This window comes from Felis catus, chromosome A1 (genome assembly GCF_018350175.1).
Source record: "Felis catus isolate Fca126 chromosome A1, F.catus_Fca126_mat1.0, whole genome shotgun sequence".
Lineage (NCBI taxonomy): Eukaryota > Metazoa > Chordata > Mammalia > Carnivora > Felidae > Felis > Felis catus.
The window spans coordinates 90,228,242-90,245,337 of record NC_058368.1 but is presented as its reverse complement, the minus strand read 5'-3'; the positions used below and the strand labels follow the sequence as shown (position 1 = coordinate 90,245,337).

Below are 17,096 nucleotides of genomic sequence, written 5' to 3'. Positions count from 1 at the left end.
CTTGGAGCAGGCCCGGATTGCAGCCACGCACTGCATTCAGCCATCACATCTCATGACTCGCTGTCAGTCTGGTACAGACTTTCCTTGATGTCCATGACTTTGACACTTTTGAAGATTATATACAGCCCAGTGACTTTGCAGAATGTCCCTCATTCTGGATTTATCTGGTGTTTCCTCAGGGCTAGATTCAGGTCATGCACTTCTGGCAGCAACATCAAAAGAAGCGATGCTGTGCTTTTTCCGGTGTGTCCTACCAGGTGGTGGACAGTTATGACACATCCCAATACTGATGAAGTTCACTTTGATCATGTGGTTTTGTACAAGTGATGTTCTCCAGGCATTTCCACTGCAAAGTCACTCTTTTCCCCCTTTGGAATTAATAAATATTCTGTGGGGAGGAGGTATTTTGAGACTAGGTAAAACATTCCATTCCTCATCAAAATTTCAATTTACTCTTTTACTTTTTGGATTAGTATGAACTCATGTTTCTTATTTTACTTAATGGGCTAAAATTATTTCTAGCGTTATTCACTTTGATGCTCAAATTCTAAATGGTAAAACACTGTTTACAGATTTTTTTCCCATCCTGTTCTTTTGTGGACAACAGTTTTTCAATGCCTTTTATTAAAATAAAATGCTAAAAATGCTAAAAATGAATACAACCCATCCAATATCAAGAGCAGCATGAGGTTAACCTCTCCCTACATCTGAGTATTATGAATATCATGATATTCTGAAAATTGTGTTCACAAGGATACGGCCTGAGTTTTCAACATATTTTTGGCACACATTAGTGTACGCAGAGCTTATAGGATGGAAGGTTCCCACTTGGAACTGTTACCTAAGCCAGGTCTCCATGAACCCGTTACTAATTTTTTGAACTCACCTGCAGGTTCACTTAGTAAGTATTTTCTTTTTGTTGTTACACGTGTTCCAAGATCCACCTAGTTTTGTGTCATTTTCAAGCCAAGATACTTACATTTGTATTTTCTTACAAGTTTTCGATAAAAGAATTTTAAATGGGAGGAGAAAGAAAGGTTAAGTACTGAGTGGGGCGTTCCACCCAGGGAAGACATGCAAGGGAAGCAGCCTCTGTCAGCTGGCACGCTGACCATCGGCACTCTAAAAGCCTTCAGAGCTGTTATTTGTGTTTAAGAATCTGTAAGTCTGAGAGCTCTGTGATCAACAAGAAAACGGATGGTGGGAGGTGGGAGCCAGCTTTCTCACTTTTCAAGTGGCAGTTTAAGGTAAGCAAGGGCCTAGCATGATGCAAGTGGTCATGGATTAGGGTTGGTGACATCGGGATGAACGCATTCTTAGCTTAATACAGACACAGAAGGTTACACACAACAGTACTTATGGATACGTGTATGTACAAGGGCTGGAATACACACATAGATCTCCTTGCTCTGTCAGCTGAGAGGACCCAGAAGCAACAGAACCTCATAGTAATGAGCACATCTAATGCCCAGAGCTTGGCTTCTAGTGTCATTCTCCAAAAACAGAAACCAGGCTTCCTGGGAGAAATGGCTGATTCTTGGGCTGGGACAGAAACTATATATAGGACGAGCCCAGAGCATCTCACAGCACCAGAAAGGAAGAAAGTGCTCAAAAACAAGACAAACAAAAAACCAATACCCATGGTAATGGGTGCACGTCAAAGGACGCAGGAGCCAAGTGAAAGAGCTCCTAATGGCCAAATATAATTTAATTTAAGCAACAAAAATAAGCCCAGTAGTATTATATTACAATACGAAGTATAAAATAAATATCCATGAGTCCAAACTGATATAAATAAATGACTGAACAAATTAATAAGTAGAGAAGAAACAAATTATCCATGCAGAATAATTCCAGATAAGTAACATTCTGCCCTAAGGAGGCGAAGCTGAACTTCCCCCTCCTTAAGTGTGGGCTGTGCATGGTGACCTCCTTTATGGGAGAGAGAGAAGAGGAGCTTTCCAGTGGAGAAGCCTGAAAACACACCTGACAAACACCAGGTGACCAAAGTCTACACCAGCAGTGATCATTTATGGTGATAATATGTATCCTTGATAGGATGTTGAGAATGACACTTTACTCCTGTGGTCTTCCTCTCAAAAACCCAGGTTCTCAGTCTAATCATGAAAAAAAGATCAAATAAATCCCAACTGAAGGACATCCTTCAAAATACCTAACAGCACTCCCCAAAACTGTCAAGGTTATCAAAAACAAGGGAAGTCCATGAAAGTGTCACAGCCAAAGACTAAGGAGATACAACGACATCCCCTCCTGGATAGGACCCTGGCACAGGCGGAGGACATTATGTAAAAATTAAGGAAATGTGAATGAAGTACAGACTGTAGTTGATGATGATGTACCTATACTGATCGGTTCATTAATTATAACACATGTACCACACTGATGTAAGATGTTAGTTACATAATAGAGGATACTGGGTGCAAGTCTATGGGAATTCTTTGTATTATCTCTGCAATTTTTTTTTATAAATGTAAAACAGTTCTTAAAAAAATACAGTTTATTTAAAAAAAAAAGACTCATTACATAAAAGAACATCTTTCCATCAGGAAAAACGGAGGCTGGAAAACAAAGTCGCAACACTTTTTAAGGTGCTGAAAGGAAAATACCATCAACTCAGAATTCTGTGTCCATGTTCTTGAAAAATGATATCAGAAAAGGCACTTTCGGATAAACGATGAGAGACTTCATCCCCAGCAGCTCTGCATTATGAGAAATGGTAAAAACTACCTACGTTGACAGGGAAAGGACACCAGACGGAACCTGGGACCAGGGAGACAGAGGAACAAGGACACCAGACATGCTACTCTGTGGGTAAATATAAAAGCCTATCGTTTTTCTTTCATCATTTTGCCATTCCCATCTTCCCCGCCCTCTACCATCACCGAGGGACCCCCTTTCATTCCTCCTCTACACATCCCACAGACTTGGGAGTGTGACAGTGGGTCTCAGAGGGGCAGAAAAAGCCTCTCGGGACAAGTTCGCAAACTCTGGGGAAGGGTTTTATACTGCCACACAGACGGACAGGTGTCACTGGCACTTGGGAGGCATGGGCCTGGGAGACTAACCGCTATATAACACCAAGGGGAAACCTGCAGAGCAAAGAATTATCCTGCTTCAAATATCCCTCACTCCCCACGCCCTAAAAACCCTGACCTGACAAGCACGAACACTGTAAGGCATCAGTCAGGGTTGGGGCCTCCTCACCGGGCCTCGAAGGCATGCCACCACCATCCCTAGTAGCCTGGCCTGTGGGACTCACTCGGAGCTTGCAACTGCAAATCCAGGTCAGCAGCATGTGAACAGCTATCAAGTAAGAAGTGTCTTCCATCCTGTAAACTTTGGAATGGATTTCTACGCTGCTATTCTAAACCTCTGTCAATCCCTTATATGATTCTGGCTTCTTCCTCTCTTTCACTGCTGGTGAGGAAAAGATAAGCACAAGAAAGGTAAAAAGGCAAATCAAGTGATGAGTTTAAGCAACCCACTTGGGATACAGAGCCTGCAAGGTCAGAGATAGACAGGAAGGCTAGTAGATACACTGTCTCAAGTCTCTGGCAGATGGAGGGGCTCTTCCCGGCCACGTAAATTAAGATTCAGAGAAGTAAAGGAAAACTTCAGAGCTTCTAGAAAAGTTTCTGAATGGAATCATCAGCAGTTATTCTTTTACAAGTGATTTTTATTTTTAAAAAGCTACTGCTTAAGTGTTTCAGTTTTTTTTTTAAATTTTTTTAGTTTTTATTTCAATTCCACTTAGTTAATATGTAATGTTATATCAATTTCAGGAGCACAAAATAGTGATTCAATACTTCCATACATCACCTGGTGCTCACAATGACAAGTATACTCCTTAATCCCCATCACCTATTTCCCCCATCCCCCACCCACCTCCCCTCTGGTAACCATCAGTTCTCTATGGTTAAGAGTCGGTTTCTTGGTGTGTCTCTTTTTCCCCTTTGCTTATTTGTTTCTTAAATTCCACACGATTGAAATCATGTGGTATTTGTCTTTCTCTAACTTATTTCACTTAGCATTATACTCTCCAGCTCCATCCATGTCATTGCAAATGGCAAGATACCATTACTTTTTATGGTTGAATAATATTCCATTGTGTATATATACCACTTCTTTATCCATTCATCAATCAACGGACATTTGGGCTACTTACATAACTTGTCTATTGTAAATAATGCTGCTATAAATATAGGGGTGCATGTATCCCTCTGAGTTAGTGTTTTTGTATTTTTTGGGTAAATACCCACTAGTGCGACTGCTGGATTATGGGAAGGTTCTATTTTTAACTTTTTGAGGATTTTTCCATACTGATTTCCACACTGGGTGCACCAGTTTGCATTCCTACCAACAGTGCATGTGGGTTCCTCTTTCTCTGCATCCTCGCCAATACCTCATTTCTTGTGTTGCTGACTTTAGCCATTCTGACAGGTGTGAGGTGACATCTCACTGTAGTTTTGATTTGCATTTCTCTGATGATGAGTGGTGATGAACATCTTTTCATGTGTTTATTGGCCATTTGGATGTCTTCTTCAGAAACATATCTGTTCATGTCTTCTTCCCATTTTAAACTGGATTATTTGTATTTTAGGTGTGGAGATTTAGAAGTTCTTTATGTATTTTGGATACCAACCCTTTATCTGATCTGTCATTTGCAAATATCGTCTCCCATTCCATAGGTTGCCTTTTAGTTTTGTTGATTGTTTCCTTTGCTGTGCAGAAGCTTTTTATTTCGATGAAGTCCCAATAGTTTATTTTTGCTTTTGTTTCCTTTGCCTCAGGAAACACATCTAGAAAAGAGCTGCTACAGCCAATGTCAAAGAGGTTACTGCCTATGTACTCTTCTAGGATTTTTCTGGTTTCAGATCTCACATGTAAGTCTTTAATCCATTTTGAATTTCTTTTTGTGTATGGTGTAAGAAAGTGGTCCAGTTTCTCCAACATGTCACTGTCCAGTTTTGCCAATATCATTTGTTGAAGAGACAGTCTTTTTCCTACTGGATATTCTTTCCTGCTTTGCCAAAGATAAAGGGACTATATGGCCGTGGGTTTATTTCTGGGTTTTCTATTCTGTTCCATTAAGTGTTTCAATTTTACCTTTTTTTTTTTTTTTTTTTTTTTGCTAATTCTGAATTTTCTAAAGAGTGTATGGATCACATGGAGAAATATCTGCCAACTCCGGCAAAAAGATACACACAATTTAAACACTTACTTCCTGCCACAGCAGTGCATTTAAACTGCAGGCTCCATCTTTTCTGAGGCAATTAAATCCATATTCAGTAAGATCCAAAAAACTTTAAACACTAAAATAACAGTATGACTATCATTTATTTCTTGATGGTTTTTTTTTGAAAGGATAAAGATACTAGATTAACACTAAGTGTCCCAAATTATTGATATTTAAAGATATTTTGCAGGATGTTTAGATATACCTTTACTGGCTTTCATAAAGTCATTTTTTTTATATTCACAAAGTGAATTTCTGATATTTTACAAAGTGTGATATTTTTAAATTTATTGCTACACAATAAACATAGAGCTATGTAAGTTTTTTTTTTTTTTTTTTAAGAGAATATGATGGGAAAAAAGATGAAGGGCCATTCAGCAAATCCTGTTCAACCAGCCAAAGGAACAGTAAGAAGGACCTGATACTGCTGATTGATAAGATTGAAAAGCAACATTATTATTTGGTTACATCTTTATCTAAATTACATTTTCCTACTAACAGTGAAAAGAATGTCCACAGATTTATCCACAGATTCTTGCAGACACACAGATAAAAGTATAAGACATTTCCAACTTGATGATTTGACACAATTTAAGACTGTTAACCGGTAACAGAAAAGCCTATATAAATTTTTAAAGTCCAAGAAAATAAATCCTTAACTTTCAGACAAATGTACATTATTTTAAACTATCCAAGAGACCATAACTTCCCTTTTATATATACTACCACACATCCGCTAACTACATTACAAAGAACTCATTCTACTAACTAGAGGTAACAAATAAAACCACAAATTGAGCTGTCTTTCCTGTCAATGATGTCACGGACACTGCACTGGGAAAGATGTCCTTCAGGCCGCAGATGAAGGGCATTCATTAGAACCAACACAAGCAAGCTCTTGAAACATCACTGACAAAGGAAGAAAACAAAATACTGGTACTTAACACTGTAATTTTTAAATCAGTTATAAACTCTATCCTTAAATGGAAGGAAAAGCTCAATAAAAACTAAATATCTTAACAAAATAATTTCAATGCAGTACACACTTATTTTGCCCAAGGCATTCTGCTGACCACTGCAGACAACGGGAAAGGCACACTTTCACATAAAGAAATGAGCAGTCTTTTCCCTTCTGCCAATCAAATACGCAAACAACAACATAAAAGAAGGGTGGTACTGTCAGAGCGGTACAAAAAAAGGCCCTCTGAAGACTGCAGAGGCTTTCAACTGTAAACTCACTGAGGGCATCATCCAGGTGTCTTTTGGTTTTGGACTCTTACCAATTCGTATTAGTTCACATTACAATGCACAGCACAGAGGGGTACAAATCTAAGGTTTCTTGACTAAAATGAAGGGTAGGCAGAATTGACGTGTGAGCAGGGGAGGGCTAAGACATGGACCTTGGGTCCACTCCAGGAGATTATGGGTTATAAGTTGCAGGGGGCATCCAGTGCCGCTGGTGCAAGGGTCCTGGAACTTCAGGTGGGCAGTGCCACCCCACAGGGAGAGAAGGGGGTCTGTGGAGGGACAGGGGTACACTGATGAGCCAGGACAGCAAGCGCTTCTCAGCACGTAAGGAGTACGGCAGAAACAGAAGAGCAGAGAGCTGTGGCATGCTGAGCATTGTTGCGCTGAAATGCCGGAGGCTGGAGAAAGTTTGAGATGATGTATGTGCCGAGCCTGTGCTGTTTAATCTCACCCTCTTCCCATCCATCCCAGTCTCACTTGGCTCTGGGCTGAAACAGGATCTTCCTGTAACCACTGTCTCACTGACATCATGAGAAATGCTAATCAGCCAGGGGCCAGTTTCCCAGGGCCTTCCTGCTTCCAGGCTTTTCCCCTAGGGGGAGGCGACCCATGCTTTGTGGGGCCTGTTTCCCCACTAGTCCTTCCCTCTATACCCCAAACCCGATGCCTCCTGCTGGGTTTCCCAAGCCCACACTTAGGTGCCAGAGAAGCCAGGAAGAACTTTCTAGCTGCTCAAGACAGCAACCATCTACGGAGAAGAGCTGCGAACTGCCTAGTGCTGTGGCCTGGCCAGTGTGTGCCACCACACTGCAGGGCCCCTAGCAGAGTGCTGGGACCGAGGAGGCACTCGAGTTAGGTGACATCAGGCTTGCCGGCCGAGAACTACACTTCCCTTGTCTTTCCAAATCCCTGCCATCACTAATAACTGGTCCTTACCTTGGGCACATGTCTGCTTTGAGGATGAGGCCTTTTAGCCCAATTCACTATTACCCTGTCCGCCCCTTCAGCCAAACTCCCCTCACCTCCAGTACCTAAACTTTGTGTTTTTCCCACCTCAGAGCCTTCACCCCTGAGGATTCTTCTGCCTAGAAGACTCTCCTCAACTTGTGATTTCCTATTCAAATGTCATTTCCTCAGGGTGGCCCTCTCTGATTCCGTGGATTTAAGTCTGCTTCATAAAGACTTTTCATCATAATTTTTTTAATGTCTATTTATTTTGAGAGAGAAAGAGAGAAGAGAGAGCGCACGCACACGAACAGTGCAAGGGCAGACAAGAAAGGAAGGAGACCCAAGCAGGCTTGCACTGTCACCAAAGAGCCCGATGTGGGGCTCAAACCCACGAACCATGAGATCACAACCTGAGCCGAAATCCGAAGTCAGACATTTAACCAACTTAGCCACCCAGGCACCCCCATAATTATGATTTCTAATTCAGTGTTTATCATCTCTGCTTGATTTTAACTCCACGAAAGCAGGTATCATGTGGGTCCTGTTTACATCAGGAGAACTGACAGGAGCTCAAAAAACTATGCTGATGAATTAGCATATAGAACCCAAATCCCTCTGCTTGTTGTCAGTGGGCCCACAGCCTCATTTTCTACCATTCATCCTCAGACTCCTGCCCCTCCAGGCAGATTTCTGACTCATATGATTACCCTACAGACTGTCTTTGGTCAAATCCTGACCACCATTTAGGGCCCAGCACAATGAAAGCCTCCACTGTGAAGTCCTCTGATAAGTTCCTTCCAGCCATCAGAGTCAGTAAGTCTTCCTTGGTATCACTAGGTCTTATCCTGTTAAGTCAGCACCCAGTGGGTCCCAATTATTTCCTGCATGTTTGTCTCTCTGTTGGAGTAAATGTTCCTTAAGAGCATGTACTTACTTGCATATACTTCTTCTGTAGATCCCTACAGTGTCCATCACAGAATGCTTGGCACAGAACAAATGTAATTTAATACTTGTTGATTAATTATTTTATACTAAGACCAGAAGAATGAAGAAAGTATACTCAGAAATTAAAAAAAAATAAGTACTAGTCTTAGAGAAACATATTGATTTCATAATTACAAAAGAGATAGTGCTCACTCAAGGCACAAGAATAAAGAATAACAAAAACGGCACAATTTAACAAATTCGTTATCGCAATAAATTCACAATCACCCTGTTAGGTGATTAGGCAGGTGCTCTCACTGTTTTACAAACGAAGCCAATGGTTTATCTAGAGCCCCCAAAGCCAGTCGTCAGTGGGTCTAGGACACCAATTCCAATCTTGTGACCATCAATGCCAAACTCTTTTCATTATTTTATAGGATTTTGTTTTTGTAACTAAAAAGATGAGGAGAATGCCATGGCAAATTACAGGTCAGTGACACACCCTTAAATATGATTCTGAAAGATGAATAAAAGAGTGGGATTCCTATAGAAACAGAGATCTGTAAGACAAAATACCCCACAGTGTTTTTATGAGGTGATGAATATGTTAACAAATGCACCACCACTGGAGAAGAGACTGAAACCAAGAGTGAATTCTGTTTGGAAAACAGAAGACAGAACAAAAGCCTAGGGGCTCAAAGAAGAAAGGGCAAAAACTCAAACCCTTTCACACCCCATAATGAGCTTGTTTGCACAAAATGGCATTTTAAATTTTCTCTAATTGAAAGTCAAAATTAGGAGCCGCCTGGGTGGCTTAGTCAAGCGTCTGATCCCCTCAGGTCATGGTCTCACGGTTCCTGAGTTCAAGCCCCAAATTGGCCTTTGTGCTGCCAATTTAGAGCCCACTTTGGATCCTGTCTCCCCGCCCCCTCTCTCCCTGCCCCTCCCTTGGCTCAAGCATGTGCTTTCTCTTTCTCAAAAATTAATTTTTTTAAAGTAAAAATTAAAATTGTTTTTCAGAAATCTTTTCAATGAATGGATTTACTTCCACTGCTTTTAAATACAAACATGCTTTCATTTAAATAATCTATATAACTTTTCAGATTAAATAAACTACACCAATCTAGAGCAGTTCGGTTGCAATAAAGACTTCCTAACTCTAAAAATATATAACTAACCTCTGTGTTTAGGTCACGACTTGAGAGTTAATCTTTCTGTCTCAAACACACAGGCACTTAGCATGTCTCTACTCAAGCAAAGTGACTGTCTTTATTTTCACATTTTAATTGCTTGCATTTTAATATCATTCTATCCTTATATGCTCTTTAATGTCCTACCCTAAATACTTAAAATGAGAACCAAAGTCACAAGAGATCACCTCATGAATACTTGCTGCAAGTTTCTCAAAGTAAGAATACGCAAGGGCATACAACTCAAAGAAAACTTCCAGTTTAAGAATCTTTGTGTTGCTTCTGAACTTTAGCCTGCATTACACTTTTTTTTTTTAAATGTCTACACCCAATGTGGGGCTCAAACTCATGACCCTGAGATCAAGAGTCACACGCTCCGCTGACTGAGCCAGCCAGGCACCCCTGAACTTTTGAACAACAGCTGAATGAAGTATAACTTACATGCCATCACATCCACTTTTTGTAAAGTGTAAATTCGATGGTTTTAGTAAATTTATGGGGGTGTGCAACCACCACCACAACTTAGTTCTAGTATATTTCTATTATCCCCAAAAGTTCCCTCATGCCCAGATGGTTAATCTTCACACCCAGCCCCCAACCCACACACCCACTGACCTGTGCAGCTTCTGTCTCTTTGTGACTTTTCTAGACATTTCACGTAAATGAAATCACGCTATATGCATAATACATGCATTTCATGTGGCATAATGCTTTTGAGACTTATTGTTGTTGCAGGTATCTGTAGTTAATTCCACTTAATTGCTGAACTGTATTCTGTTCTATGCATATGCCATGTTTTGCTTCTCTACTCACCAGCTGATGAACATTCGCATTGTTTCCACTATTTTAGCTATTGTAAATAATGCAATGAGTATTCACGTACAAGTTTTTGTGTGGATATTTCATTGTTTTCTTTTCTCTTGGGTAGATTCCTGGGAGCAGGACTGCAGAGTCATATGGTAAATTTATGCTTAACTTAAAAAAAAAAAAAAAAACCCTGACAAACTGTCTTCCAAACTGATTGTACTATTTCACATTCTTACCAACAATACATGAGGGTTTCAGTTTACCCACATCCTCAATAAAACGTGGTAATATCTGACTTTTTTTTTATTATAGTCATTCTAGAGGTATGAAATAACATCTCATTGTTGTTTGTTGTTTTGATTGTTTTCTAATGAATAATGAAATGGTTAATCATTAAATCCTTTGCCTGTTGTAAAATTAGGTTGTCTTGTTATCAATTTATGAGTTCTTCATATACCAATCATTTATCAGATCTATGAGTCAGAAATCTTTTCTCCCAGTTTGCGGCTTGTCTTTTCATTTTCTTCATGGTGTCTTCTGAATAACAAGGTATTTTACTTCTGATGACTAACACTGTTTTTGTCTTTTATGGATAGTGCTTTTTGAGTAAGAACTTTCTGTCCCAAATCACAAAGAATTTCTCCTATGATTTCTTGTACAAGCGTATATAGTTTTACTTCTTACATTTTGTCTAATATCTATTGTGAGGTAACTTTTATACAGTATAAGGTAAAGGTCTTAGTTCCTTTTTGTCTTTTGCATCTGGCAAACAACTGTTCTGGCACCACCTGCTGAAAAGACTATCTCTTCCCCACCAAAATGTCATGGCACCTTTGCTGAAAAGCAATGGAGTATAAAAGAAGGATTTTACTTCTAGACTTTCAATTCAGATCCATTGGTCTAAATGCCTATCCTTTACACCAATGCCGCAATGCCCTATGATTACTGAAGTTTTTAAATCAAGTAGCATGAAGCCTTTCAACATTGTTGTTGTTCTTCAAAATTATATGGACTACCCTAAGGACTCTGAATTTGAGGACTCTCTTAACAATTTCTACAAAACATCGTATTTGGAAAGTTTTCAGTTATTAATTCTTGAAATATTTCTTCCTGCCACTTTCTCTCCTCTCCTCTGGGAGAGGGTCCCACAGGCCTTTGAGCTTCTGTTCATTTTCTTCAAAATTTTTTTTTTACAACTTGTTCTTCAGAGTGGATAATCTCTATTGCTCTATCTTCAAGCTCACGGATTCTTTCTTCTGCTATTTTGAATCTGCTGCTCAAGTCCTCGAGTGATGTTTTTCATTTCCAAAATCATACTCTTCAATTCCATGATTTCTACGTGGCTCTTTTTGGTAAGTTTTACATCCTTTATTGAGAGTCTCTATGCATTGGCTCATTGGTGCCATTCACTGTTATCATGTTTTCCTTTACTTCTTTGAGCACACTTAACATTAATCCCTTTGAGGTCTGCCTCTGCTAAGTTCACACCTGCGAACACAGAGGCAGGTTATGCAGACTCTTTCTGAGAATGAACTGCAGTTTCATGCTTCTTTGCACAGCCTGTCATCTTTATGCTAACATTATGAAACAAGACATTTCAGACAATATACTGTTGCAACTCTGAATTCTGATCTTTTTTTGCCTTTAAGGTTGCTGTTGTTGTCTTGTTTGCTCGTTTTGTTTAGTAATGTTACTGGGCCACACCTGTGAAATATACTTCCTCTCTGGTGCACAGCCACTGATGTCTCTGCTCAGTTTCATATTTTTTCAATATTCTTTTCTTCCTTCTTCTCTAGACTAGCTTCCTAAGGACTGCCACTGTGTCTCATAGAAACTAGCTGTCAGCCAGTTCCTGGACACAGGTGGTACTCAAACATCTCAAATCAGTCAGGCTTCTGTCATCTGCTAATGGATCTGGTTGTCAGGAGAGAAAGTTCAAAGTTCTGGCCACTTCCAATCCTGCCTGGGTTACTTCTATAGGTCCCTTCTGAGTCTCCTATGTGTGTGCACATCATAGTCTCAGGGTCATCCAGGAGTGTAAACAGCTCCAGCTCAGTGGTCACCAAGGAGCATATGGTCTCAGGCAAGAACACAGCTGGGTACAACCTTGGGCTGGGAGAGACAGACACTGGCCTTTCTCTATCTCCCTGTCCCCACAAAGTCACTTCCAAGGACAACAGGTCAGGCATGCGTATCACCCACCTTTCCGTCCCTGCAGAGCAAGCTATCAGACCTTGCCACTCGCTCCACTCTGGCAGAAACTCCATGCAGCATAGCCTGGGGAGTGTGGGAAGCAGCCCCTGGCCAAACACCACAGCTTCCCATTGTTCTTACCCAAAGTTTGGCAGTTTTTCAAAACAAAAACGTGCCTCAGATCGTTGTATGCCTCTGGCTGATTTCCAAAACACTGAAGTGGATGCTTCTGTCAGTTCTGTTCAGTTGTATACTTGCTTTCTTTTAAGAAAATTTGCTGATCTCCTCACTTGGTCACAGCCAGAAATGCCACCCTTCTATTTACCTTTTGATCCTTTATAGAGCTTTTCTTTCTTAGGAATTTTATTGTGACAGATTTCAAAAACCAAAAAATTATAAAGAATACAATGAATATCTCTGTACTCAACCCTCAGCTTAAGAAGTGACACATTACAGATATGTCTGAACCTCATTATTCTCCCTGATCCTACTTACATTTCCCTCTCTGGAAAGAACCATGATCCCAAAATTTGGTATTTGCTAATCTAATGTGTGTTTTTGCTATTTCATACCTATATACATGCGTATATGGCAACTTCTATCTTGCATTTTTTTAACATTCAAATGCTATTTGTACATATTCTACAACTTACTCTTTTTTTGCTCATTATTGTGTTTTGGGCATTTATACATATAAATACATGTGGCTTTAATTCACTGACAGTTAACTGCTATACAAATATGCCATAATCACTCTGTTCTCCTGTGATGGACATCTGGGTGTTTCCAGTACTTTGCTGTTACAATGCTGCTATGAATACTCTTGCTTGTTTCCCATGCACATATCTAGAGTAACAAGAGGATGACAGAGAGGGACTGTGAATGTTTGTGTAACTATGTGAAATCTCCCACTGGCTCCCACATGGCTGGAGGTAGAAAGTGGGAGATCTCCTAAGAAGGATAAACAGTGGTTATCCTTCACACTGGGGATGCATGGCCTTTCATAGAATCTAGGTTTAGAGTCACAAGAGGCCTTCCCAGACAGGAAGCAACTTGTCCTATGTCACGGAGCAAGTCAGTGGGAAATTTGGGACTAAAACCTAGGTTTCCTGTTTTCACTTCCTTGTTTCTCAAAGCAAGATCTGTGGACTAGAGGCATTAGCATCACCTGGAAATTTGTTAAAAATACAGAATGTCAGGCTGTACCCCAGATATGCTGAATCAGAATTTGCATTTTAACGAAATGCCCAGGTGATCTATCGTACACTGAAGTACTGAAAAATACTCTAGAGTATGTATATAGGCATGAAATTACTGTATCACAATATATGCATTCTTTAGCAATATCACGTAATGCCAAATTTCTCTCTGAAGTATTGTACCAATTTACTTTCCCACCTTACTCTGATTTTTTAGGTGTCTAATTAGAACATGAAGCCATTTCTTACTGCTCATACATCTACTTTTATTCCATTTGCCTCATCAAGGTTCCACTTCCTAAGAATATATCCACAAACTCTAGCCCTAAATTTCCCTACCTGTGCTATGATACCCTAAGCTGTAATAAAAGGATTACATGGTTAAGTAAGTTTGGGAAATCACAGATTAATCTAGGTAGAACAAGTTCTTAACTCTAACACTCCTCAGAGGCCTCAGAATGTCTACCAGGAGCCACTACAAGTAGACTACATTTCAAGCATTTTCCTAAATTTATTTTACCATTTACCTTTTTTCTGCCATGGGTCATCTACGAACATATATGAATTAACTTAAGTTTCAAGGGAACACAGATGGAAATCTGTGCTAATTTATAGAGGCTTCCTTCCTTTTTAAAACAAAAATCATTTAAAAAATAAAAAAGGGTATCAATTTCCTCTCTTATAATCCTCAGATCTCATATTTGAGAAAGACTTGTTCTAGTTACTTCTCTGCAGTTTTGCATACGTAAAATAACATCACCAGAAAAGAAAAATATATTTTGCTCAGATGAGTTTCTCCCTCTCCATTTTTCTCCATGTTTTCAGTAAGAAGAAATCAGTATGGAATGATCAGGTCCAAAATTTCAAATAGTTTTTCTTGACTCTGAAACAGCCAAGGAGAACAAACTGGCACCTGCTCTGAGGCCCAGAGCAGAAAAGCCACTGTCTCTAGTCCAGAGTTCCCACACAGATGGCCAGCTGAATAAGACTGGCCCTTAATCTCCTTTTGGTTTCCCTGAAGAAATTAAAAGTTACAGGCCTCCAGAGATCTCTGGAGAGTGAAAATCACTCATTCTTGCGATTTCATTACTTATGCTTTCCTACAATTTCAGTTTTTCTGCAGCGAGCATGTGTCAGTTTTGCAACTACAAAAAATACAGTCCTAAAAGGTTTAACCTGAAAGGAAGAAAAATCACAGAATGAAACTTAAATCCATCTCATTACTCTATCAAAATACACACAAAAGGTGACTCTCAGTGAGGATGAGGACGCCTTTGAAAGGTAATGGTCTAAAATTGATTACATGATCATATGATTAAAAGTTAATTCTTTAAATAAGTCATTTACCTTTAAAATACTTATCAACACAGTGGCGCCTCAGTGGCTCAGTTGGTTGAGCATCTGACTTTGGCTCAGGTCATGATCTCATGATCTCATGGTCCGTGAGTTCGAGCCTCATGTCAGGCTCTGTGCTGACAGCCTGGAGCCTGCTTCACATTCTGTGTCTCCCTCTCTCTCTGCCCCTCCCCCACTCATTCATTTTTTTTCTCTCTCTCTCTTTCTCTCTCTCAAAAATAAAAAAAAAAAATTAAAATACTTATGAATACAGAACTCAACTTCATCTAGGTTTCAACTTTAAGAGATCAGAGACCACTGGCAGACCTATGCTCAGTCTCCCTCCTGTTGCCAATTCTCTTGATGTGTAAGATGGGAGAGTACCTGCACCATGCAGTTATGGTGAGGACTAAGAAAATATGTATTAAAAAGCTCCATATAATATGTCAGCAGGGAAACACAAATTAAAACAACTTATTAGAATGGCAAAAATCCAGAGCACTGGTCGCACCAAATGCTGGCAACGATGTGGAACAGCAGGAGCTCTCATTTACTGCTGGTGGGAGCGCAAAATGGTACAGCCACTGGGGAAGATGGTTTGGCGGTTTATAAAATGAAACATGCTTCTACTATACAGCTCAGCAATCACACTCCTTACTATCTACCCAAAGGATGCGAAAACTTAGGCTCACACAAAATCTGCACACAAATGTTTATACCAGCTTAATTCATAACTGCCAAAACTTGGAAGTAACCAAGATGTCCTTCAGGAGGTGAAGAGATAAACTGTGGTATATCTAGAAAATGCAATATTATTGGGGTGCCTGGGTGGCTCAGTCAGTTAAGCGTCCGACTTTGGCTCAGGTCATGGTCTCAATAGTTCATGGGTTCAGCTCTGTGCTGACAGCTTGGAGCCCGGAGCCTGCTTCAGATTCTGTTTCCCTCTCTCTCTGCTCCTCCCCTGCTCGCTCTCTGTCTCTGTCTCTCTCTCAGAAATAAACCATTAAACAAAAAAGTATAAAGAAAAGAAAACGGAATGTTATTTAGCACTCAAAAAATGCACTATCAAGCCATGAAAAGACATGGAGGAAACCTAAATGCATAATACTAAGTGAAGCCAGTCTGCAAAGGCTATGCACTGTATAATTCCAACTATAAGACATTCTGGAAAGGCAAAACTATGGAAATAGTAAAAACAAAACAAACAAACAAAAACAAAAAAAAAACCACAAAAAACAGTGGTTTCCAGGGGTGGGGAAGTAGGAGGATGGGGGGAAGGATGAATAGGGAGAGCACAGAGGATCTTTAGGGAAGTGAAAATACTCTGTATGATACCATAGTGATGGATTCATGTCATATCTGTCCAAACCCACAGAATGGAGAACAGCCGAAGTGACCCCCAAAGTAAACCAGGAACTGTGGGTGATTATAATAAGTCAATGTAGGCTCACTGACTGTAATGAATGTACCGCTCTGGCTGGGGTGTCGATAGTGGGGGAGGCTCTTTACGTGTGGGGCTGTGTGGGAAATCTCTGTACTTTCCACTCAATTTTGCTGGGAACACAAAACTGCCGTAAAGAATAAAGTCTATTATAAAACATCCCCCCGCCCCCCAAAGCTTATAGTCCACTGCCTGGCATATGTATAGTAAGTGCTCAATAAATTGCAACTACTGTTATTAAAGCAGTTACATTAGAAATGAAGAAACACCGTTTCTACTGTAGTAATGCTAATCGCTGAATCAGTCTCAACATTTATCCTGATAAGATAAAAAGCATCCTTCTCGAAGAGGTAATCCTTGGGGGTCCATGACATAACCTGGACAAGTGATTCTGAATAGAATACATGTTATTTTTCAAAGTTATCAAGTGGAATGTAGAAATGTAAAATGACTAAGAATTTAGTCACAACCAGTTATGTAGTAAGTGCAAGTTTTACAGACTCTGTTGTCATTATTTAAGAAAAGGATTCAACTGAAAGAAAAAGACATGCATC

General features: G+C 39.9%; 1 protein-coding gene across 3 annotated transcripts in view; it reads right to left on the bottom strand.

Moving 5' to 3' along the window:
- The window catches only part of RNF130 (ring finger protein 130), a 139,135-nt gene that overhangs the window by 88,963 nt on the left and 33,076 nt on the right, over positions 1-17,096 (bottom strand). The window lies entirely within an intron of this gene.